The following is a 27,683-nucleotide window of genomic DNA, read 5'->3' as shown; positions in this document are numbered from 1 at the left end:
GTAGCCTAGTGGCTAAAGTCCTTGCCTTGCATGTCCAAGGATCCCACATGGGCACTGGCTCTAACCCAAGCACCCTGCTTCCCATCCAGCTCTCTGCTTGTAACCTGGGAAAGCAGTCAATGACAGCCCAAAGCCTTGAGACCCTGCACCCGTGTGAGAACCCTGGAAGCAGCTCCTGGCTCCTGCCTCCAGATAGGCTCAGCTCTTGCTGTTGCGGCCGCTTGGGGAGTGAATCAGTCTCTCCTCCTCTCTGTATATTTGGCTTTGTAATAAAAATAAATAAATCTTTAAAATACATTAATTGTAAGTTTATATTATTTTTTTTCATTCCTGTGTTTTTAACAAGTACCTTGTAAAATTCTGAAAGATACAACCTACGTTTTTGTAAGCCTGTTTGTCAGCTTTAGAATATCAATGAATCATATTCTAATAATGAATAATCCCTAATTATTAACAACTATCCAAACACATCTCTCCTCTTTAAACAGCGAAGAAATTTTTTAAGCAGGAAGAGAGAGGCAATTTTGCCTCAGAAAGCCTCAACAAAAACTGGTCAGTGCAAAGCCCAATCTGCTGTTAGTGTCCTTCTATTAGAGTAGATGTAGCCCAGAACACATGCCTTCAGATCACGGGGGGGGTGGGGGGGACTAAGTCATGTGATATGTTTTTTTTAAATGTTCCCATCCTCAGACCCTTAAGAGAAAAAAAAAGTTTTAAGAAGTATGGACTAGGGAGTTGAGAGACGGGAAAACCTGTCCATTCAGATAGAACACCAATAGTCAGCTCAGGGCTCCAAGAGGAAGCAGGCTGCTCCTCTTTAGTGTTTGACATTGCCACATGGAATACCTCTGCCTTGGCAGTGATGTGTGAACCACAATGTGCCTCGTAGAACTGATCACAGCACATGAGGTATGGCCCAGCCAACGGACAGGTGAGTGACATCCTGATGAGGACACCACACTGGACTGTAGCTCTACCTTGAGCTCATAGTCAAGTTAAATCCAATCAGTGACCCGGTACCTACCAATGCTCACCCAGAATTCACAGTGCATATTCACAGGTTTCCAACTACCACATCTCACTACAGACTGCCTTCTCCACATCTTCTGAATGTGAACTTCTGTCTAATTAAGGCAAGCTAGTTCAACCAGTAGTTTATAAAATACATGTAACAGAGGTTGGTAGTGCAATACAGGTTAAACTGACTCTTTCAATACTGGTACCCCATACTGGAGTGCTGGTTTGAGTCCCAACTGCTCTGCTTACAATCCAGCTCCCTGGAAAGTTCAGGGATAATGGCTCAAGCACTTGGGCACATACTGCTCATGTAGGAGACCAGGATGGTGGCTGCTCCTGGCTTTAGCTTGGCTCTATCCTGGCTGTTGTAGGAGTTCAAAATAAACCAGCAAAAGGGAGATCCTTCTGTCATTCTGCCTTTCAAATAAAAAAATAAGTGTCTTAAAATGTATCTAATATTCTGTTTTTATTAATTTTTCATTATTAAAAATGTCTAACATACCAAAAAGTATAAATAATAGGATAAGCTGCCCCATGAAACTTTCACCCCAGCTACAGCAATGATCATCTGATTCACCCATGACCAGGTTCATTCTAAAGGAAACATGGGATATACCATTTCACCTACAATGATCTCAATGACGCACATGTCCTTCTGTGCACACCTCTGATCAAACATTCATTCCCTTTTTGTTCCCTTCCCTCCAAATTAGGTCCCATCCTGAAAGGCTGATCTCCCACACAGTTCCCACTGAACTCCTAACTGAGCTTTATGTCTTTTGGGGACATCTGTCTTATTGCTGTCCTTTTGTTCTCTTTTTGGAAATTTTTTGGTTTTTTTGTTTGTTTTGTGTTTGAATTGAAAATGAGAGAAACAGAGAGACAGGGAGGCAGAGAGAGAAAAAGAGAAATCTGAAATCAGCTGATTTACTCACCAATACCTGCAACAGCTACGGCTGAGCATAGTCAAAGCCAGGAACCTAGAACTCTCCCTAGGTCTCCCACATGGTAGCAGATATTTAAGTACTAGAACCTCAAATGCTGCCTCCCAGGGCGTGCATTAATTAATAGGAATCTGCACTAGAAATAGAAAAGGCAGGACTTAAACCAGGCACTCCAGTGGGGGATGCTGGTATCCAAGTAGCACCTCAACCACTGTGCCAGAACCTATACCTGTCTAGCTCTTTAGATGGACAATCACTAAATCATTGGCCTAGAATTTAGGAAACTTATCTGTTACACAGAGAGTGCAAGCACTAACACTCAGTAGCAGTGGAACAAAGAATGACAACTTGATTTTGCCCTCCTGTTTAAATTCTGTTTTGAGTGTACTGTGTGACTTTCTTGAGCCCACCTACAAAAATAAGAATTACACACAACTTTCTCTCTCTTCCTTATCAATTTGACAGAATCAAATATGATTATGTATGAAAACAGAGAATCCAGTGAAAACTTGAGTGAAAGGTAATCCTACTTTGGGGCAAATATTTTTGAAGTCCATATATAGATTTTTTAAAATATACATTTTCTATTAACTTTAGAAGACCCCTTGTTAGTAAATATAGTTTTGGAAATGATAAAGCACATTATTGGTATCATTACCTGTAAATGCAAAACTGATTATATTACTAGACAACAACAAAAATATATACTTCTTTGGATCTTGAATGCATGAGGCAAAGAGCAGAGATCATATGGAATTTAGAATTAACAATATTAAACCTAGGAGGAATCTGAGAGCATACCTAGCATGTTTTTCAAACCTCAAAAACCACTGCCTTATAATTGAAACAGAAAAACTGATGGATTCCTAAAACAGAATTGCAAAGGAAGCAACATACATTCAGCTATGTAAGAAACATTCCAGTTATATACTTAAAATTAAAAGGCATAATTCAACATCTGATTTCCTCCTGAAATAAAACTGTATAATCATCCCATAACATGGCTATAATTCTGAGTTTATGCTTTCTTAGGACATTTTCAAGGTCTTTTACTTCTCAATTTTTTTATTCTGCCTCTCCACAGATCAATCATTAATCTCAAAAATATATATATATAACATTAAACACTACTTAGATTACTGCAGAATTCAGGTGTCTTTCTCTTTCCACAGAGTAGAATATTGGTGGATGGGTGAAGAACATATTGGTCTTCAAATCATACTGCGAACTATTACCATCCCATAGTAATGAACCTCAAACAAGATTGGTCCACCTAAAGCACATTTTTTTTAAAGGGATATTGTACATTTTCTTACATGGAAATAAATATTGGGATTGGCAAAAATGCTTAAATTTCATGAAACTGTGAATAATGTAGGCCAACATGAGAAAAAGGAGCTTTCAACTTTGCATCATAATGTGGCTCAGCAAAGAGTCGATAAAAATAAGAGCGGATGAGCCTGTAAATCCAAAATGAGTAGCTCAAAATGACAGATATATGCAGATAACATTTCAAAATTCACAGCACATGTGCAATAAAGCACTGAGAGAATCTCACAGGGGAAGAAAAAATTTCATTTTTAAATAAAATTTATCATGTATAATATCTGAGATGTCTCTAGAGACAAAAACAGATTAAGAATCCCAAGTAAAAAATAAAGAACAGTTTCCTGCTGTCCCTTCTCTTCCATTTTCATTAAGCCTCCATCATACACAGACTAATTACGTATCCATATTTCTCATTCTGCACACATACACATTCATAGAGATTTTTAAAATTCGTGGCTTTCAAAAAATAAGATCTCATTACAATAAACTTTCTCTACTAGGGGTTGCAGTGAAGTCAGGTAGCCACTACGTTACCTCCCTAAGCAGCAGGAAAAGAAACAAAAAAAAAAAAAGAAAAGATTCACATCTTTTAGATTTATGCTTCTTTGAGTTATTACTCATGATTATCACTTTGCATAGAAGACTTTTCAGGTTTATATCCTACAAGTCTGAAAACATACACTAAAGATATGAGATTGTCTCTTAAGTGAAGTGAAAATAGTATAAACAGAAACTAAAATCATTGAAGCCAACACTCCTCATGAAATGACATGTTAAATGTTCTAGGCACTTTATACTAATGCATTTAATACTCCCAAATCAAGAAGTTTTCTCCACTTTTCAGATGGGACAAGTCAGTTAGATGATTTGTCTAAGTTGGCACAACTACTAAACTAGTTAGTATGAATAACCTCCAAGAGATCTTTAAGGAAATAAAAATAGCGTAGGCTGATGGAATGAAACATTGGACTAAGGACTCATTTGGTTATTCAGCAGTTGTTGGCTGATACAAGGTCAATCACATTGGAGAATAAAAAATGATTAATAAAACCAGTGCTGTTTCTAAACAGGTATCATCATCTCTACCTCAGTTAATTTGGTTTGGTGATGAGACAAAGTTAAACAGTTACTCAATGACTTTATTATAATAAGTGCTCCAACTGGAGAACAGGTAGAGATTTAACCCCTGAAGTCCCAGGCTCACAGCAGTGACAAAGAAGGCAGCGCCAACAAAGGGATGCACTACAGAAGTCAAAAAGCTTGCAGCATGGAAGACTCTTCCCAAGTATTACGGGAAAGATAGAAACAGGTTCAACAACAACAACAACAACAAAATTAATCAGAAGCTCAGAAAAGCAGGAAATGTTCAGTGCCAGAAGGTCTTTGCTTAGTAGCCTTGGTTTATGTCCAAATTCCAAATGCATCCAGATTTTTAATCCCTTTAAAAAGTAAATTCCAGGATAGCAAGAAAATCCTTCATCTGAAGCACTGGCATTCCATGTGGGCATTAGGCTAGCTGCTCCACTTCTATCCAGCTCCCTGCTGATGGCCTGGGAAAACAGCAGAGGATGACTCAAGTGCTAGAGACATTGCACCCACCAAGAGACCCCAAAGAAGCTACCAGTTCCTGCCTTGGCACTTGGCCTTTGTGTACATTTGGGGAACAAAGCAGAGAATCAAAGATCTTGTTGTCTTTCTCACACACACACACACACACACACACACTCACACACACTCTCTCCTTCTCCCTTGCAAACACTCTCTGTAGTCCAAATAAAATCTTTTAAAAAGCGCTCAAATTCAGGGGTAGGCATTTTATATAGCTGCTAAGATTATCTAGGCTTCAAATCCGGCTCTGTTGTCATACAGCTTTCCTCTACTGCACACTCTGCAGGTAGCAGACGACGACTCAATCCCTACCACCCATGTGGGAGACTCGGATTGAGTTCCAGGATCCTGGATTTGGTCTGGCCTAACCATGGCTATTGTGGACATTTGGGAAATGAGCTAGCGGGAGATCTCTGTCTCCATCTTTTTTATAACATTAAGAATAAAAATGAAAATCCATGTATCATTTTTAAATGATACAATTACAATAAATGGACCAGTTGCTTGAATGATCAGAACAACTTAATTCTTGGTATAGACAATTGTTTCCTTCAAAACAGGATCCCAAGTTTGCTACTTGAGATGTTTGACAGAAAAGTTAAGAAAAAATGAATGAGGAGATTGAATTCCTATCCTATCTACCATCTGCCTTAACCTCAGCCAAGATATGCAGCCTCTCAGAATGACAGTTTCTTAACTGGAAGAAATATAAATAATCCTACTTGGCCTACTTTCTACCTTCATAATAGCATCAAAAGCAATGGAAACTACCTTTGTGTAGAATTAGAATGAAAGTCTATGGAAAAGCAAACACACTAGACACAACTTCTGTTCTTCCCAAGCCATGAACCTTCTCCAGTGTGCCCACACATTGCAATTCTGTGTTCTGAGCCTTCTGGAAGGTAATGAGTCATCCCTAGAGGGAATGACCTATTCAGGAAGACTTAGTCTCTGCTAAAGGATTCACTACCTTCTCCAGCTCTTCTCTCATTTCACATTTAGAAGACATTCACATCCAGAAGCCATGATTTATTAAAGTTGTCCTAATGTAATAGATACTCATTGGTCATCTGAAATTTTAGGATTTGGTAGTTCCAGTAACAATTTTAGTACTTAACTTATCCCTTCTCTGGAAAATTATTGAAAAGTGATAAGTTGTAGTAAAATCTAAGCAAGCATAGACTGAATTACGTAGTAACCTTGTCGTTTAGTACTTCTTGGAACAAGCCTAGTATCACCTTCTTTGTGGTTCCTGGGCTATTCCAGGTGAGATCATGTGTGGTTTATAGGACTGGACACTCTGGAGGAGTGGGTGTTTGGCCCAGTAGTTAAAATATCATGTCCCCCTGCAGAATGCCTGGATTTAGCACTCACCTTTGATTCCTGGGCTCAATTTTTCTGCTAATGCATATCCTGGGAGGCAGCAGTGATGTCAGTAGCTCCATTCCTATCACCCTCAGCAGAGATCTGTATTGAGTTCCTGCTGAAGCCAGCTCCAGTCATTGCAGGCATTGGGGAGTAAATTAGTGGATGGAAGTTCGGGCAGGACTGAGTGAGAATCAGCACAGGTCTCCCAGCTCCTACTCTAGCACAGTGCTTTAACTGATGCCGTAAGGCAGGAAAGGTGATTTGGATGGGAAGGGGAGTACTGTGTAGGCATTTTAAATCCCAGAAGTGTGGGGTTCATTCCAAGTCTATTTGCCTATCAGTGTCAGAGTAATTATGGCAAATAACAGAATTTGAAAGTACAGGCTCCTCAGGCCAAAAGAAAAAACACGGTCACACAGGCAGAGAAACAGAAATTTGGAATTTGAAATTTGAAAAAGAAGTTCAGGCCTGCATGCTATAACATACCAGCATATGAGTCAGTTAAACTCCAAAAATATAGTTTGTGAACCATGACTCTGTATTCTTAAACACTGTATTAAATTCCAAATTGTGTAAATCCTCGAACTATACATGTATAAGCAAAATTTAAAAAATGACAAATTTAAAGATAAGTTTTTAGAAGAGATGGAATTGAGTAAACAGAATTATTTCATTTGGGGGTAGTTTGCTAAGGATGTGTAGGAATATGACAGATGAAGATGTAATATTTGTATATGAAACAACGAGCATGCGTATGGATGGTTAAGAACTATAGATTTTCTTCTGCACTAATTCTCACAATATCCAGATGGTATTACATTTTAAATCTAGAATAAGCAAATATTAGTTTAACTACCTATTTTTATTTTAAAAATTTTTAAAGGTTTATTTTATTTTTATTGGAAAGTCAGATACACAGAGAGATCTTTCATCCGATGGCACACTCCCCAAGTGGCTACAATGGCTGAAGCTGAGCCAATCCGAAGCTCGTAGCCTGGAGCTTCTTCTGGTTCTACCACGCGGGCACAGGGTCCCAAGGCTTTGGGCTGTTCTCCACTGCTTCCCCAGGTCACAAGCAGGGAACTGGATGGAAACCGGCACCCTTATGGGATGTCAGAGCATGCAAGGCGAGGACTTTAGCCACTAGGCCATTAGGCTGGGCCCTTAATTGTCTATTTTTTTAAAAAAAACTCAATAACCAATAGCCACATGCCAGGTTAAGCTGCCACTTCCAACACCTGCATCCCACATTGAAGTGCCTGGTGTGAGCCTCAGCTGCTTTGCTTGTGATCCAGATTCCTGCCGCTGCATCTTGGGAGGCAGCAAATGATGCTTTAAGAACTTGGCTCCCTGCCACCCATCTGACTTTGGCTTCCCTAGTCTCTGCCTTCCAGATAATTTTTTTTTAAACAAGATTAAGTTGAGCAATGAAAAACCAAGTGACAGGATTAACGATTGGTAAGCATTAAAGTTGTTCCAAGACATCCCGTCCCCCCAGGTAAGGTGGCAGCAAATCTTTTCGAAGAATGGGTTGATTATTTCTGTGGCTCAGATTTCCGTATTATATCTTCTCCATAGAGTTTCATTATCTTCCTTCACCTTCATGACTCCTGACAGAGAAATACTGATGGAGTGCAGGACAATGGGAACAGTGGGATCCAAATCAGTCTATAACCACAGAGCCTCTTCCCAACTGGGCTGGCCCAGTTCTGCCACCAATGAAGGAGCCACTCCTGTAAAATCCAGATCTCCTTTCAGTGCATAAGCCATGCAGGCGACACTCATATGCTTTGTTCACTATTTCTAGGGTGTTTATCACCATAGTAACAAGGCACATAGAAAAAAAGTAGGCTAGAAATTAAAAAAAAAAAAATAGGGAGTTGGGACAGGAATAAGGGGAGAAATTCTATGAATGAAACAAAGGTAGAATTTCTTTTGTCCCAGTTAAACTGAAAAAAAAAAAAATGCACCTTCTTGTTTTAATAGAAAGCAACCTTAAATATTCAATAAATAGCAAAGTTTATGGGAGGCAACTGACTAGCTTCTGATATCATAAAGCTAGATATATCTTATTTTATTTTTTTTAAAAAGTGTTGAACATGCAAACTAAAACCTTTAAGTAGCACCTACATTTAGAAACACATACTGAATCCAGCATGGGGGTTTACCCCTTCACACTTCTGATTATTTTGTACTAAGAGTTGAGACATCTGTTAAGGAAGTGTGGTTGGGAAGATAAATTGCTATCATGAATATTTTCCTACAAATGACAAGTTTATCTTTGGAGTTTCTGCATAACATTGCTCACAGAGGAAATCACTGGGTGAGGTTGAAGGTGACTGTAGTTTCGCCCTGAAGGAGTCACTGTCCCTGTTGTAAAGACCAAGCCTTTCCATCTCCAGCCCCTCCATTGCCTGTCTGCCCGGAGACTTCCAAAGGCACTGCCATTTCTCAGCTGTAAAGTCACGAAGTGCCAAGGAGTCAGATCAAAGTAAAAAGGAGTCTCCTTCACTTTGTTTTTCTTGCACCATCCTGGGTTCTCCTTGCTCATAATTTCCTAGGATATTTGTGTTCCTCAGATTATTTTATTATATTTATGTTTTGCTACTGGTAAGAAATTAAGCTAAGGTGCCACAGTGATCACCTCAAGTATTTGTGGCAGGTTTCAACAAAAATTGTTGTATATCTCAGTCCATTTGTGTTGCTACAAAGATATAAACTGGGCACCTTACTGAAACCAAACACATATTTCTCAGTTTTAAAGGTTGTGAAGCACAAGATGAGGGCACTAACAGAATCAGCTTCTGGGGAGGGCCTGTTCCTCAGTGGGCCACTCCTGTGTCCTCACATAGGCAAAGGAGCACCTAGTGCCTGTGGGGATCTTTTACAATGGCATGGGTCCAACTTAAGACAGCTTCACCTTCGGAATGGTCCAATCACTTCCAATCACTTCTCAACACAATCACCTTGGGAGTGAAACTTCAACACCAGCAACACTCAGACAATGGGATACTTGCCCTCTCCCCCAAAATCCCAGGAGATACAAGACTCTTTTTAATTCTTATTTATCAAAGGCCAAAGTCATTGGCCATTGCTTTTAGATCATTGAATGTTTTTGCTACTTACAAATTTTAATAGAGAAAAAAACGAAATATTGTAATACTTGTTGTGTTGCTTGATCCAACCATGAATTGACTGCAACAGTGAACAATGTTTACTTTGCCTTTCTCAACCTCAATGTGCAAAAAGAAGTAACTGACACAGAAAAGGGAGAGGTTCCAAGGTGGCTGTGAGGCATGTTAGAATTTTATGCATAGGAACTAAAGTTTTCTGCAAAGACATTCAAGAATATCTGTCAAGTAAAAAATGTCAAACTAAAAGCTAATTTCTAAGCTGCCTTCTACACAATGCTGAAATGCCAGAACTTGAATCAGCTTACCCAGACTCAAGGCCTTGAGTTCTGACTCAGCTGAGTGTCTTACTCAGAACCTCTCAGCAGTGTCTAGGCCAGGAACACAGGCCCTGACACAACCACTCTCTGCCCTTTCCCCTGCTTCTTTTCCTCTGTAACATCTATCAACTGACATTATGTCTTTGCCTTTGTCTATCTTCCCTCCCAGGACACATGTCACACACACAAGGGATTTTTTTTCCTGTTTTCTTCATTATTGGATTTATTCTCAGTTTCCTGCACAATAACTCAGGTCTATTAAGTACTCAAAAAATCTGTTGAACAAATTGATTTTCTTAAATGCATAAAATGAAACATGTCATTTGAAAACAAAAATTTCAGTACACTATTTTTTAAAAATTCCAGTTGTCTGCTATGAGTCTTGCACTCCATGAAGCATTTCCTAAGCAAATCTCTTATTCATTCTTCATACTATCACTTTCATCAAGGTTCTCAGCCCTTGGAATCTTTTATAAAATACATTTGTAAAGAAAAAAAAAAGAACCAGGAAATATTGTAGAGAAAGTCATCGTACTGGTGTGAGTGCCAGATTTGCTGCGGAGTGTGAACCTGTTTAGACAAAGCACACACCCCAGCAGGTACTCAGTTTTGGTATCATGGGAGTGCGGCCTGGCCACGCACTGCACACAGGCCCATCGGGAATAAATGAGAACATAAATGCATCAGTAGGTATAATACAAAACAATGTGGTGTGAGCTCCTGCCAAGCGTTTGGAGAGGAATTTGTTATGAACAATTGGAAGAAGGTAAGAGAGCAAGGGACGGCTCTTTGGTGTTCTGTGACAAGGACTGGAACATCCAGGAACTGGAACGGCCCCAATAGGCTCCCCATTCAACATCGTGACAGCTGTGAAACAGCTCCAAACTACTTTTAATTCCTCTCAAATCTCAGATTCTATTACTCCATTAAGGAAAAACAGAACAAAACAAAAACTTCATCTAGCCTGGGGCCACATACTTTTTCTATTTTATAATGTACAACCTCATCCAGAGAAAAATTAGTATTGACAAAATTCATACCACAACTTTCTTTTTAATAAGACTGACTTGTTCTTAGAAACCAGTCACCATTGTCCAAGCTGTCAGTTAAGTTATGACCTTCAACCAATGATCTCTGCATATCTAGTTTGACAACTGGCATCATTCTGACAGTTTTAGGAACTTGTTCTCATGTGTTCTTCAAATGTGTGTTGGTGATCAAACCAATTTGGTGTCAAACTAGCTTCCACTGAATGTATTTGACTATTTTACTTATTTTCATTTTATTTGAAAGGTTGGGAGACAGACAGTGATCTCTGATCCAGTGATTCATCGTCAAAATGACCAGTACCGCCATGGATGGAACAGGAATTCTGTGTAGGTTTCTGTGTGGTAGTAGAGACAGACCAAAATACTTGAGCCTTCGGCTGCTGCCTCCCAGGGTATGCTTTAGCAGGAAGCTGCAATCTGAAGCAGAACCTTGACTTGAATCCAGGCACTTTGACATGGAATAGATATATTCTAAATCGTGCTTACTCACTGGGACAAACACCTGCTCCTGTATTGGGTATATGCGAAATAGTGATACACTTCAACTCTGCTATGTTCCTACTGAATGTCTCCGTCCACCACAAGGAATCTGTAAGTTGGTCCACAGGGCCCTTTTCTCTTTGAGTTGACAGCTAACTTGACTGAAAAGTTTTCTCATTACCAAACTAATCATCTTTGAACTGGCATATGAGGTTAGTTTTTTGGGGGGGAGGAGAGAAGTAGGAAGAAGTATTTAGGTGGAATCATTCAATACCATTAATTAAACCTTGCTAGGACTATTGCCTTTAAAACACCTGTGCCTTGCTGATTCTCTTCAGCTATTTCTTTTAGAAACTTTAATTAACAATAATTAAATATATATACATATACATATATATGCAGCTCTGGTGCGACATGTATGCAATGTATACAGAGCAAAATACAAGAATTACATTTTCTTTCTTAGACATTATGAAGGGAGGCTTGTTTTCTAGGTTTATCTTTTTCCCACAATTCAACAAAAGAGTAAATATCTCATATTTCAAAATGCTGCTTATCAATGCACTAGCTCTGGTTGTACACATCGTTAGACCACTGAGGAAAGGGCATTTGGAATTCCTGATAGGGTTGCAAATACTGAAAAAGTAAAAGACTTCCATCACAAATAAGTAAATCATTTTAGGAGTTAAGGGAAGTTTCCATTTCTTGACTCAAAAAACCAAACCAAAACAAAACAACAACAACAACAACAAAGACACAAACAGAAAGAGAGAGAAGAACCTCATCACACAGTCAGGCAATAGAACACTGAACATCATTTCTGTGATCACTTGATGACTTTTGGAATATATCTCAGGAGTATAAAAAACATACTGGGGAGCCCAGCAGAGCAGCCTAGTGGCTAAAGTCCTTGCCTTGCACACGCTGGATCTAATCCCAGTGGCCCCACTTCCCATCCAGCTCCCTGTCTGTGGCCTGGGAAAGCAGTCAAGGATGGCCCAAAGCGTTGAGACCCTGCACCTGTGTGGGAAACCTGTAAGAGGCTCCGGGCTCCTGGCTTCGAATTGGCACAGCTCTGGTCAATGTGGTCACTCGGGGAGTGAAACAACAGACAGAAGATCTTCTCTGACTCTCCTCCTCTCTGTATACCTGATTTTCAAGTAAAATAAATCTTAATAATAATAAAAAAGAAAGCTTATAAAGAAAAGGTTTTTGGCCTGGCGCGGTAGCCTAGCAGCCAAAGTCCTTGTCTTGAACATGCTGGGATCCCATATGGGCGCCAGCTCTAATCATGGAGCCCCCACTTCCCATCCAGTTCCCTGCTTGTGGCCTGGGAAAGCAGCTGAAGACAGCTAAAATCTTGGGACCCTGCACCTGCGTGGGAGCCTGGAAGAGGCACCTGGCTCCTGGCTTTGGATCGGCACAGCTCTGGCCGTTGTGGCCACTTGGGGAGTGAATCAACGGATGGATGATCATCTTCTCTGTCTCTCCTTCTCTCTGCATATCTGCCTTTTGAATAATAATAATAAAATCTTAAAAAAAATACTGGAGTACCAGCTAACAGGCAAAGCCAAGCCCAGAACACTGGAATCTCATATCATATTGGCATTGCTTCATATCCTGGCTGCTCCAATTCTGATCTGGTTTTCTGCTAATACACCCGAGAAAGCAGTGCAAGATGGCCCCTTCTACCTCCATAAGAGAACCAGATGAAACTCCTGGTTCTGGGCCCAGCGCAGAGGCCTAGCAGCTACCGTCCTCGCCTTGAGAGCACAGGGATCCCATATGGGTGCCGGTTCTAATCCCAGCAGCCCTGCTTCCCATCCAGCTCTCTGCTTGTGGCCTGGGGAAGCAGTCGAGGACGGCCCAAAGCTTTGGGACCCTGCACCTGTGTGGGAGACCTGGAGGAGGTTCCTGACTTGTGGCTCCAGATCGGAGCAGCACTGGCTGTTGTGGTCACTTGGGGAGTGAATCATCAGATGGAAGATCTTCCCTTTTGTCTCTCCTCCTCTCTGTATATCTGAGTTTCCAACAAAAATAAAATAAATCTTTAAAAAAAAAGAAAGAAAAAGAAACTCCTGGTTTTGGCCTGGCTTTGCCCTGGTTGGTTGTGACCATATGGATAGTAAACCAGAAGATGGAATCTCTTTATAACTCTGAGTTTCAAATAAATTAATTAAACTAAAAAATGAGTGGAATTAAATCGTTTTCATATTTACCTATGCATGAAAAAACTATGCCAAGTAACTCATTAAGAAATGCTAGTATGGGCCTGGCACAATAGCCTAGAGGCTAATTCCTCACCTTGTATTTACAGGGATCACATGAGTGCCAGTCTCATGTCCCACAAGCTCCACTTCCCATCCTGCTCCCTACTTGTGGCCTGGGAAAGCAGTGGAGGATAGCCCAAACCTTGGGACTCCTGGCTTCAGGTTGGCTTAGCTCCAGCTACTGAGGCCACGTGAGAAGTGAGTCAGCAGGCAGAAGATCTTTCTGTCTCTCCTCTCTGTAAATCTGCCTTTCAAAATAAATAAACCTCAAAAAAATACTAGCAGAATAAAATTACAGCTATTTAAAAATAAGTATTCATTAATAATCTGTTGCTCTGATCCATTATGCATTAATAAAAAACCAGTAACAAAATAAATTTTATAAAACCATCTATGTAACATTTAGAGCTTAATTATTACAATGTCTAAAAATAGAAATACTGAGTATGTGTGGCACAAAGAGTATAAGGTAATCAGTGAAAGACTTTCAAATACAAGAATGTTACACTGAGATTAAATTTTAAAGGAGAAGAGTTATGAATTCCACGAAGAAAAAGAACTATCAAAAACTCCTGACTTTCCTGGAAGTGTTTATTCATGTGCTTTTAAATGGCTTGCAATGGGCTCCAAATCATTTTGATACTTAATTTCACTTTTACTATGTACATTTAAGAGAGTGATTCCAAAAAATCAGCATTTATATTGCCAGAAATAGTTTCCAATTATTCAAAAGCATGACAAAAATTTTAGATATTAATGTAGGAGAGAAGCACAAAATTTTTGGAATTCTTTTAGGGCAGTCATAGAAAAACACTCAGCGACATTGTTTAAAACTACCCGTGTTATGAGCAGGCCATTGGCTGGGGTTGCCAGCAAGCCATTAGAGGGCTCTGCGTTCAAGTCCCAGCTCCAGGAATACATGTTGTGGGAGGCAGCAGGTGATGCGTTGGGTACCAAGCTCCCTGCCCCACTTGTGGAACACTTAAACTGAGCTCTTGCATTCAGTTTGGTCCAGTCCCAGGCATGGCAGGCATTCAGGGAATGAAACAGAGGATAAGACCTGTTCCTTTCTCTGTTTCAAATAAATTTTAAAAGAATGCTTCATGTCTTAGAGGTATAAAATACTAAAAAAAAATAAGCTATGTAAACCAAAAGTCTATGCTGTCCATGTAAAATTCTGATTTCTAATAAAAAGACAAATCCAGGATTGTTTCCAAAAAACGCTAAAGATGACACAAACATTTCCTCCAAGTTATCAAATCTGACATTCAGCAAATGTTCAATAAACACTATAGCTCACTGACAATGTATTTTGGCCGTTGTATCCTTTTTTGTTTTGTTTTGTTTTCTGTATTATGTATTTGAAAGAGAGACCAAGCATGCAAGCCTCTATCTACTGGTTTACTCCCTGATGTCCCACCCAGTTGGAACATGATCAAGCTGAACTCCACATCCTGGTCTCCCCAGAGGGGTGACAGGGACGTAAGTACGTAAGCCATCACCTGCAGCCTCCTGACACATTAGCAGGAAGCTATGTGGGAAGCAAAAGAGCTAGGACTCACCCCCAGGCACACTGCTAGGGTGAGTGAGCATCCCAAGGGGCAGCTCTACTCGCTGTGCCTCAGTGTCTGCTCCTGCTTTGTCTATTTGTGGTATCAGTTAACAGCATAGAAAGAGGGTTCTCCAAATTCCTGGCATCAGTATTCATGTATTCAAATAGCCACAGAGCAAAAATGTGATTTTTAACTGTGCATGCACTGAACACAGAATTTGTTGTCATTCTCTCCTAAACAATACAACTGCTGTCTTATACATTTATAGCTTACCACATATTAACATTAATCTAGAGATGATCTAAAGTAAAGAGAGTTTGTGCATAGGTTATATGCAAACACCATGCTGTTTTACATAAGGGGTTTAAGTCTTCATGGATTTGGGGTCCTGGTGGCAAGGTGTCTTGGAACCAATTCCTCTGCAGATTCTGAGGGATGACTGTACAATGGCATTATTACTTCCAACTTACAAGGTGATACTATTTCAAGTTTTAGCAAAAAGTATACTCTATGATCGAAATGGAGTCCTGGATTAGGCAATGTCGTTGCTGACTTATATCCTCTAATCCTCCCCCAGACATTCAGTTACTGCATGGCCTCAGTATGTCAGGTGCTTGCCCAAGAAGTGTAGGAGATAAACAAAATATATTCTTTGGCAGGGCACCTAGGAGTAGTCAGATGTTCAACAACATGTTCATCACAAGTATACAAGGCTCAGAGGTAGCTCAGGGGAGGGAATGAAGAGCATTGGGGCCATACAGGTAGAGGGATAGGTCAGGAACATTGTACAAAAGAGGGGTGCTTGAACTGAGTTTAGGATGCCAGACAAAGAAAAGGAACAAAACCACTGAATAAGTAGTGAAGCCACCAGCCATTGAGACCCATCCTCACTGTGCTGCAGGTAGTCAGTTAGTGGATGAAAAGTGACACTGTATCCGTAGCACATGCACAGCTGATGCAGAAATGACAGTGGCAGGAGATAACACAGAAGTCAGGCAATAGTAGACAACCCTGTGGCACACCAGGCACTGTGGCTCGCTCTAGTGGCAAAGCCGCTATCCCAAAAGACAGTGACGGGATGAGATCTGCCTCTTAGAAGTTTACTTGTCTTCAGTGTAATAACAAATCTGGGTGGGGGTGAAATGAACGCTATAAACTGTTAGACGATAACTGCTGCAGGAAAGGCTACAGAGTACGGATGCTGACACGGGAGCCTGGGATGCAGCCTCAGACAAACTCACCAGGTGGGCAGGGGCAGGATGGGCAGGAGAAGGGAGGAAAAGTTCAAATAAGTTCGAGGGTTTTCTGGGTTATAGGATTGTGTAAATACTATTGCTATGCTGAAATCAATATTGAATCTGAAGGTGAACAGCAAGTTTTAGAGAAAAGAAGAGAACCTGAGTCCACTAATTGCGGGCCCTTGTTTGTTCCATGACATTTTGCACAGGCACTATTCTCCCCAGTGCATGGTCAGTGAGGTAACACTGCTTGTCCACTATCACAGGCAGCAGTGTGGGGATACTTACTACATCCTGAGCCTAATATCAGACAAACAAGGAAGACAAATATTTGATTTCACAGCATGTGTATTCTAACAGCAGTGAAGGGGGCAGAGCATGAGAAGCACACAAAGGATACACTGAGGGATGTGATGGAGACAGGCATGGAGAGGGTGGCTGGTCACCGGACTTGGGGTAGACAGGGAAGGTTTCACACCTGTAGGCTGATAGGGGAGGAAGTGGTCATGCACACTCAGAAGAAGAGCATTCTAAAGAGAGCAGCAGAGCAGAAGACCCTGGGGGTGGGAGGACGTTGTGTGTCACTGAGGAAGAGGAAGTCCTAAAGGTCAAGGACATTCCTGGGAGGACGAAGGTCAAAGACTCCTGGCACCATACGGTGGTTCTGGCACAGCATAGATTTCCTGGGAATCTGACCAGTCGGCCCAGCACTACGCCTCTGAGGAACTGCATGATGACTCACAAAGCTTCCGGAAGATGAGCTGTTGCTCAGTTGAGGACTGACTATTTCGGCACTGAATTAGGGCCAAGAACAAACTCATTTAGTTTTGCCTGGAGAGATGAACTTTGAAAATCCTATGAGGAACAGAACCCATTTTAAAATTTTTTTAAAGATTTATTTTATTTTTATTACAAAGTCAGATATATAGAGAGGAGGAGAGACAGAGAGGAAGATCTTCCGTCTGATGATTCACTCCCCAAGTGAGCCGCAATGGCTGGCCCTGTGCTGATCCGAAGCCAGAAGCCAGGAACCTCCTCCAGGTCTCCCACATGGGTGCAGGATCCCAAAGCATTGGGCCGTCCTCAACTGCTTCCCCAGGCCACAAGCAGGGAGCTGGATGGGAAGTGGAGCTGCTGGGATTAGAACCGGCACCCATATGGGATCTCGGCGCATTCAAGGTGAGTACCTTAGCCACTAGGCCATGCCGCCAGGCCCAGAACCCGTTTTAAATTTAATGATTCAGGGCAAGAAGCAATCTGCAAGCCAAGGGCTGATAGCCCTAACCATGAGACTCAGTCACACCACACCATCACATGCAGACAACATAAGAAAGGCGGGCTTCCTCCAGCCTGCTAAGGGGATTAGAAAGGATCAGGGATTACTCAGCTGGACAGGGCAAAGGAAAAACAGTACCCCCTACCAACCTGGGTTCCTGTGTGCAAACTTCAGAGCCACAGTGAGGCTGGATGCTGCGGCTGTCCACAGGTCCTAAGACATAGCCTTGGCCCGGCGCAATGGCTCAGTGGCTAAATCCTCACCTTGCACATGCCAGGATCCCATACAGGCACCAGTTTGTGTGCCAGTTACTCCACTTCCCATCCAGCTCCCTACTTGTGGACTGGGAAAGCAGTAGTGGACCAACTGAAGACTTGGGACCCTGCACCCATATGGGAGACCCAAAAGAGGCTCCTGGCTTCAGATCAACTCAGCTCCAGCAACTGAGGCCACTTGGAGAGTAAACCAGTAGGCAGAAGATCTTTCTCTTTGCCTCTCCTTCTCTCTATAAATCTGCCTTTTCAAAAAAAAAAAAAAAAGATATGGTCAATCTTGGCACAGTAGTCCTACTAGCCCTTTGGAACATGAAGCCCCCCCACCTCCCATCCTATGGTCATTTTCCAATGATGCTTTACAAGCAATTGATTCCTTTGCCAACATTTTTCCAAAAGATTCTGTGCAGAAGAGGCATGACTTCAAATTCTACTTGCTAAGGATGATGCAGACCAGCCCTCCATCCCTCTCTGAGAAGATTCTATTTCATTCCTCCCTTTGTCAGGTGCTTCTTTCTGCATGATGTATCAACAAAGCATCTATTTCTAGTTTGCCAATGCAGCACAGGTAGCTGTAAAAGAACTAAATCTCTTTGAGTAGTGTAATCCCCTTCAAAGTATTAAATCATGAAGCCACATACTATACATAATGTCCCAATCGTTACAAAGTACTGCCTTGGGATGGTGCTGGATACTTTGTCACATTCTTATCCCTGCCTAGAGGAATACTGGTACAACGTGTAAGCACATTTTCAAACCACACCCCTTCCCCTCCTTGCATTATACAGCATGCTGGCAAACCCCTAAAATCACCATTCAGCCTTCCACCATACATTTGCACATGTGTTCACAGTCCCCATGACTCCTTCCTAAAAATTCTCACAGTAGCAAATTTTCAGTTGTTTATATTGATTGATTCACCTCTTTTTTTCCAGCAACCTTTAACCTGGAGATGGCAGGGGCCATTAGCATCTTCCTTAACACTACAACCCCAGAACCTAGCACAGCACCTGGCACACCATAGGTGCTTAATAAGCACCTGCTAAATGTACTATGAAATAGGGTCAGGTGATTAAAACAGTTGTTTAGACAGACTGGTTGAAAGGTCAGTATCCCACACAGGAGGGCCTGGTTTGCATTCTAGCTTGCCAGCTTCTGATCTAGCTTCCTGGTAATGTGCACTTTGGGGGGCAGCAGATGATGATTTAAGTACTTGTGTCCCTGCCACCCATGCAAGAAATGCTGATTGAGTTCAGGTCTCCTGGTTTGGGGCTGGCACAGGGCTGGCTGTTGTAGACCTTTGGGGAGTGAACCAGTAGAAAAAGATCACAGTCTCTGTCTTTTTGCCTTTCAAATGAAATGAAAATAAACATTAAAACTATAAAATATACCCAGTGGTGACCGAGTTCAGCTTCTAAGAGTGGATCAGCCAAAAATGCTCCAAGTCAAGGCTGAGGGAGGTTGAGACTGTTATTTTGCTTCTGATCAAAAGGTGGAGGGCAAAACATTTGTGCCTGTGTGTTATACACTATCTTTGGAGATGGTTCCATAAAGTTTGACAAACAAGCTAATAGTCACTTGAATATGCAGATAATTTTAATGCACTTTAAAAACAGAATATAAGTTAATTAAGTTTCAAAAATATTACCAGGTTTAGGACAAATTTTTTAAAAGTTACCATTTACTATGCCATGTAAATTATGAAGCCCTCATATGATTTTCTTCTCAGTTGTTGTATATGATTATTACTCCCAGTTAACAGGTAAGGAAATTGTGAAAGATGCTATAATTGCAAATTGAGTAAGTAACAGAGACTGGATTCTTATTCAAATCTATTTGATTTCAGTTATTCCCCTAAGGCATGTTTTCAAGCTAAGAAATAAATGTTGCCTCTGAGCAATAATGCATTGCTTGCTCCCTGCCACTCAAATGTTCCATTCTCCCTCTCGGGCCAAGTATAACACAGCAGCCTGGTACCATGCACTGGGGCAAATGCCCAAGTGCTGAAGTTGGGTTTTGGAAGTCAATGATGTGGCAGCAGCAGAAGTAGATAATTCACGGAAAATCAACAAGGAAGAATATGAAAGTTGGGTATATTCAGGTACCTGTATTACATGCCATATAGTATTTTTTTAACCTCAGAATTCTGCAAGATGAGTTGTATTTGTCAGGAAGTTTTAGAATACCTGTGGTATTTGGATAGCACAATTTTACTCCCTTCCCTTTTCCTAGGGTTGGGAACCTCCCACTTCAACTGGGATTAAAACTGCCTAGCTAAGGGGCAATATTACCTAGTCTATTCTAGCTAGGTAAGGTCATATCACTAAGTTTTAAACATTGGGACATCATGACAGCAGTGATTACAGTTCTGGAAAATGTCCTAGGAGACCATTGGCTCTTACTTGTCATAGCCCCCACCCCCTTTCTTCTTCCTCCTTGCAACTTAGACTAAGTTGATGATGGCTGAGGATGCATCTTGGACCATGAGATCTGGGTCTTCATCTTCCATAGGATATAAATCAAAGGTGGAGCCAGCCTCATGGACAATTAGAACCACCACTCCTGGATCATCTTCAACTTTCCTTTTTTAAACATATAAGAGAAACAAACACCGCTTTGTTCTCTGTAACAGGCAGTTAACCCCAGCTAAGTCCAGCAACTCATCATAGATGTGGATACATAGTCCAAGCACAGTATATCAGTGCACAATCCATGCTTTTAGGTACAATTCTGAAGAACTCTTGCTTGTAATTTGCAGCAGCTTTTTTTTTTTTTCTTTTTAAAGGGGAGTAGGGAGAGTTCAAAATGCTGGAAAGGCATCTGACAGAATAAAAGTTCAAACATGCTCTCAAATCTGCATATCTGACAAGGAATCAAAAGGAATATGTATGTGCCAGGAGGCTCTGTCGCCTGCAGGGGGCTGGAAACCAGGGAGCAATACAAGCCGTGACAGCTTCTGTGGAAGATGTTAATAGGTGGAGAGCAGGCAGAATGGAATTGTGGAAACAGCCACAGAATCAGACGAACAGGAGGAATACTGCAAAAGATGTAGAAATTCAAGAAGCAGGAGATAAAGTTCAAATGTACACTGGCTGGAAAAGGGGCAAACAGAATCATGTGACCCATATCAAAGGCGGCATAAAGGTCAAAAAGGGAAAAATCAAAGGTCAAGGCTGAAAGCCTGACAACTCATTTTTTATTTACTTCCTTTATTCTGCTCACAAAAGCATTGATGGAATACATTTAAATTGTGTTGCATGTAGAATCCTAAATGAAGGGACGCCATAGAACATGAAGCTTATTACTATTCTTTGCTCAATTTTTAAATGAATCGTAGTGATAAGAATTTGGAAAGATTTAGTGGCATTGGGCCTAATTTTATCAATCTTAATGATCCAGAAGAATGAAAAATAGATTATTATGTCTGCCACAAGTATCATCCTAAATATCACAAAAATTAAATCATAACAAAGCAGGTAGGAATTTTGGAAAACATAGCTGAGAAATAAAATGAAAGCAGATAATATTAACAAAAGAAAAGGCAGAAATATGAAAGCAGACATGACATACAATACATTGTACAACTGGTTAAATAAATTCCACCCTATTGTCGGGCTTCTCAAATTCTTTTTACATCTAAACTGCTGGCTGGCAAATCCAGAACTTTCAGAGCACACACCCTGCGAAAGGCCTGCTATGTGGCACGAAGTGCACGCCATGCCACCAATATGAACACGGCAGAGTTGGAAAATGCTGGTTTCTGACAGTATTAGTGTACGGCAGAGGGAAACTGGAGGAAAATAAAATTTGGAAATTCAATCTGAAACACACTAACTCAGATACTATTGAAATGACTTTTAAAAATCTTAAAATTTATTTACAAGTGAGACTTTGGCTAAAGTAAGAATCTTCAATATACTGAGACATCCATTCCCCCTCTCAACTTCAGAAAAACTGTAGGAAAACACCTACATAGGTTTATCTAGCAAAAGCTTAGAGAATTTGTTCTTTTCAAGTTTTAATGGTTGTGGCCCTTTTTGTCTTGTGGGTGGTGTTTTTACTTGGAAGATTCTGAGAACTGCAGTGGGAGCATGGTTGTGAACAGGATCAAGCAAGCAAATCTCCAATAGTCAAATGAAACCACCCCAGCTGTGAAAATACTCATGCCCGTTGGACATGTTGGAACACCTTTCCAGCTGATGAAAAATGGTACACTGTGGGAAAACTAAGTTTGAAAACAGGAGTATTAAATGAAAAATAAAGAATGAATAAATAAACTGGAATCTAGGTAGAACAAAAGTGCCACCACCAACTGTGCCCTCCGCAGCAATTCTGCCCCCTCTTCTTCCAGCATCAAGTGCCCTTTTTACAGCTCAGAGCACCCACAGATGTGTTACGATTTATATTCTAAACCACAGGGCACAATTATCTGTGGGATTAGGTGTCATTTTCTATTCTCTTAAAGATTAATGAGGATGACTAGAAAACCCAGGGGGCAAAACAAAATTATCTTGGAACCCACAAGTCATAGCCAAGAGGAGTGCCCAACAGTTAAAGAATGATACTGCAGCATGACTTCTTTCCCATGCTTCTGCCAGACCTGTTCAGACACACACCACTTTAATGTCTTACCCTACAGCTCAACAAACTGCCTGTTTTAAGTTGCCAGCATAGTCACAATTTAATACTGGCTTTGAATATCAGTTCATACTGATATCTTTTTGCAGCGGGGTGTTTTAAGTTTCTAGGTAAGGTGAGCTTATTTTCAAGGAGATTCACACACCGGTTTTCGGGCCGTTCTTGGGTGTGAGGGCAGGTGGTAGCAGAGTGCAACGACTGCATTTCTTGCACAGATACCATCTGACTAAAGGCAACAGACTTTTGGAAGTCGGTGCTGGACTCAGAGTGATGAGCCAACACCGAGCCTCCTTCCTCCTGATCTCTCAACACCTGCTCAACTGCAGCCCAAGAGGAGGAAACTCCCGCGCTTCTCTTGAAAGCTGGAATTGCTTGCCTTCTCTCTCCCCTTCAAACAAGCGAGTGCCCAACGCCAGCACCAAACTGTAGGAGAATAATGAGGACATGAGACAACAGAATGTTTGCCAACAAGCAGCGCCAGGGCAGGGGACTCATGGGAGAGACCACAGTGGACGCCCTCAACGGAGGTTCCCTCACCTGGGCGAGGCTCCAGCCTGGGAAAGCAAAGCCCTCTTCCCTGCAACGCTCCAGGACTGGCACAGGTGCAACGCCCAGACTGCAAGAGAGCAGGAGCCGGCCACCTACTCCTTTCGCCCCAGATGACCCCAGCACTCAACAGAGCGCTTTCCTCAGGCGGCAACGCTCCTTCTTTCCTGGAGGCAAGCAAGCAACGAAGCCGCCACTCACGCTTCCGGCCGCGCCACCTGCCCTCAGCCAGGCACCCAGGTGAGGCGCGCGTACAGGTAACCGCACCTACTCTGCCAACCCCACCTGCTGCGTCCCCGTCCTCGGTCTCCGTACTCCGCCGACCCGGTGGGCTCGGCTCCTCCTCCACACGCCGCGGGGTCGCCCTCCGACCTACCTGTGCGCCTGCAGCCCCGGGGCGCCAGGGCGGACCGCGGCGGCTCCCCGCGGCGGCCCGGCGCCCGCACTTCGCCGGCTGCCAGCGCCTGCGGGCTCAGCGGGAAGCCCCGGCGCTGCCGGGCTCACCGCCTGCGAGCGGCTCCATTGTGACGCGGCGCGTTCCAGCAACCAATGGGCGCGCGACGGCGCGAACCGCTGACTAAGTTCGCGCGCGGAGGAGGCGGGGCCGGCCCGAGGTAAGGGCGGAGGCGCGGCCTCGGCGGCGACGGCTACGGAGGAGAAGGACGAGGACTGGGAGAAGCAGCCGCGGCCGCCTGGGTGGTTGCCGCTACTGTGACTATCTCTGCTGCCCGGGCGTGGGGGTTTGCCCAGCTTTGGGGCTGCAGGGGGCCTGTGACTCACCCGTCGCTGCGGGGAACAAAGCGCAGCTGCCATCTCCCCGAGCTCGCCATGTGGCCGCAGGGTCCCCTGGCCCACTGCGCGTCTCGCGCGGACGCAGGGGAGTCGGGCTGTTGCTAGTTCAGGGAGGGAGAGGGGCCACGGTCTTTGCCCCAGGCGCGCCACGCCAGGGACTTTGGCTGTACCCGGTGTACGTGTGCCGGGTTCCCGCCTTCTGTGGTGTGCGCCCAGGGCAACTTGTCAGTCTAGCTTCCAGTGGCAGTCTGCTTGGGATGAGAGGGTAGGACGCCAGAGACTTTATTCTTGACTTTCCTAATGGCTTAACAACTGCAGGTGAACCTGACCTCTCCCCTACCCGCTTCTTTCTACAGTATGTGCCCTAAATTTGAATGATAATCGTAAGCCTTACCAAACCTACAGCATGAATCCCAACCCAGGAATTCAGGGGACTTGATACCTTGTATCATCCACTTACACTCCATTTTAACTTCAGGCTCTGCCCAAGCTGCCATTTGCAGCACAGCAATTTAATTACTCAAGATTAACATCTTTTAGTTGCTATGACGATGAACACATCGCTTAAAAGAGAGAGAGAAACTGACACTTTGCACAGGGGCCTCCGACAGAAATAAAATGGAGTATGAAAGACTCCTCATTAGGGACATCTGATTAGGTTTTGTAAATGGGAGGAATGAAAATGCATTGCTCAGTTACGTGAGATGAGCTGTGCTCCTCATAGGCTTGAGGTTGGTACTGGAATTTGATTCGCATGGAAAGGGCACCAGGAGACTGCTGTGCGTCTGTTTCCTTGTCGAATTCTGTGTTGGCTGCCGGCTTCTTCCTGAGGCTTACAAGAAGCCCAAGAAACACCTGTCCATTTGGTCATTCAGCAAGTGTTTGTTGAGCCATGCGCAGTTTAAATCTAATTTACATTTGCTGTGGTTCTCAAGTTACCATTTGGAGAAGGGCTATGTAGGGGTGTATTTCTTGCACATGAAACAAAAAGTGTTGTGAGATGCAGGTTGTAAATTTATAACATCAAAACTTGAAAACATGGTTTTGTATAAGAGTCTGAATGTTTAGAAAGGAGTATTGCCATCCAAATTTATAAGCAGATAATCCATTCTTGTATCACAGCAGCTGAACAACCTAAGTGACTTGCAACACTTCGTCTACCTTCCTCAAACTCAGACTTTCTGGAAAATAAATTCTAAATTACATGATCCATTAAGATTTCAATTCTACTGATGATGTGAATTTTTTAAAAATGTGACTGCTGTGCTTGGTAGGTCATCTTACCATTAACAGGAAGTTAAAGTGACCAAATCCACTCACTGCATTATTTCTAATTAAACTTCAGATATGTAGCATATAAATATTATTATTTTAATTTTCATTGATAAATCATTCTTCAAGGTGAAAACATTAATAACCATGGAGAAAGAAGACTTCTGAAACTGATACTGCATCAAGCAGCCGTGTCTCCTGGTTTCTTTTTCTGCTGCGACATATGAGGAGACTTCAAAATGTTCATGGAAAAATGGAACTAAAAAATAAGTCTATTCTGGTGCAACAGTTGTGGAAATTCATGCATACAAATGTTCTTGAATAAGTTCATGAAAAGATGTATGTTATAGAAAACTGTGCATGAATTTCAAAGTTTTTCGCTAAAGCAAGTTTTTAAATTCTATTTCCAGGGTTTGAAGAACTCTTTCATAAGCTTCCAATAGTGTCACTATTGAAAGAAAGACGAATGAGCTACATACTCGTCTCAGAGCTTTTCAAATATTGTGTACATGATACAGTTCTATAAAGAGAGTACTTAGTAACTGGAATTTTTTGGTATCCCATTATAGGCTTTTTGGGTAGGACTATACATACTATTTGACTTTTTATGCCTGTGCCCATTTTTTCCCATTACATTGTAGCATCTTTGAAAGCAAGGTCCATGAAGTCCTTGGAATATGTTCGTTCCCTAAGGGATACATGAACTCCTCTCAGGACATCTGAGAAAATTCTGACTCAGCACTATTGCTGTAGCCAAATCCATTCAGATTTAAAATAGTGATTTAAACATCACATCATGAACAGTAAGCACTTTGTTATGTGCCCAGCATTGTGCTGGACACTATAAGTGACACCAGAGGGACATGGTCCTTGACCTCGGCAGCCTACAACCTGGAAGAACATAAACAGTTTGGGCTGATATTACGACCCAGCTGGTTAAGCCACCACTGGGGATGCCTGTATTCTGTACCTTGGTGCTTCTCACGTGCCTCCTGCTCATACACCTGGAAAGCAGCGGATGATGGCTCAGGCACTTCTGTACCTGCCACACATCTGGAACACGTAATGAACTTCCAAGCTCCTGGCATGGAAGTGAACCAGCAGATAGAAGGTCTCTTACCCTCTGTCTCTATGCCACTCTGACTTTCAACCAAATAAAAATGCATACACTTCTTATATGCAACAAAGAGAATATAGAACCGTGTGAGAGGGAGTAGTTAGCAAGAGCCTTATGAAGGGAGAAACTGGATTTAGAAGACATCTTACGCTTTTGTTCCATCTACCTCAAATCTTGTCTTAATATGACTGATTCACCTTCAGGACTTTTCATGGCAAGATGAGAATCTGGAGGAGAAACTGAAGTAGTAAGATTCTGCTTTCTGTAACATCTCAGAAATAGGCAGTAGTAGGGAATTTGCCTTCATGTGAAAAAGGAGACGAGTAGGAGCAGCAAATGTGCCAGTTCCTAATGACACAGGCAAAGTTTCAAATGATGCAAATGAAGTGAAGTCTGCAACGTGGTCATCTAATAGCTGAGTTGCACGTAACTCTTGGGTCTGGCAGATTCTTCTCGGCTGAGTCGCATTAGCACTGAGCTTTGTTGCATGTAGCTGCCTTGATAAGAGTTCAGTTTTCTGTGAATCTTGATAACACTTTTTATGGTTCATGGAAGACAGTATTATCCGATGCAGTTCTTTTCCATTTCAGTATTTAAAAAATATTATTATGAAAAGTTTTGTATTTCTTCAAGATTGAATACTACAGTACATATATGGAGTCACTGAAGATTCGGCAGAGCTGAAGGAGAATGCCTAAGTAAACACTGTAATTGTCTTGAGGATAAGAGTCCTGTGGTGGTGACGGTGTGTGACAGCAACAGCCACCAAAAGTGGAGAGAGTTTGATGGACATTATGAAATAGGCAGATTCTCAGTGAACATCACGGATGTTCTGAAGATCTGAGATATTTTAAGCAGCTCCAGTATTCTAAATCAGGATACTCCTATGAGAGCACATGTACGTTAGGATCACGGTTTAGGATAGTTCCGTGTTATAGCATCAGGTCAGAAGAAAAGAGCAAGATAGAAATCACTCATTTGTCAGCACTTGGAAAGTTTGCCATCGCCTTCTGATTTTTTTATGATTAGTCTCTTTACTCATTTATCTTCTCCCCAGTTTGCCATATTCTCCTGGCTTTTTCGGTTTCATGGTTGCAGAGCTTTTGCTTGGGCTTGGGAAAACTTCTGACAAAAATCTTGAGCTCAGGAGTAAGAATTCTGAGAGAGAACAAATTAGAATTCAGATATGTATTTGGAATAAGGTAGCTTGGCCTCAAAATCCAAACTGTGATTGTGCACACTGGCTGTGCCTCACTGTGTGAGCTGATCCTGACCTGGATTCAGTCGGAACCAATCAGAACTGGTCACTCAGTATTCTCACCACTGCTAGAGATGGGTGTCCGGCGCACCTTAACTGTGTACCATCCTCTTCTAAGTTAACAGTGTTGTCAAAGAGATCCTCATTCAAGTCCTTTCCCCTAAGGGAAAATGTCAAATTCTGCTGTAGTATGCCTGATGTCCTC

This window comes from Ochotona princeps, chromosome 2 (assembly GCF_030435755.1).
Source record: "Ochotona princeps isolate mOchPri1 chromosome 2, mOchPri1.hap1, whole genome shotgun sequence".
Lineage (NCBI taxonomy): Eukaryota > Metazoa > Chordata > Mammalia > Lagomorpha > Ochotonidae > Ochotona > Ochotona princeps.
This window is presented reverse-complemented; position numbering follows the sequence as displayed.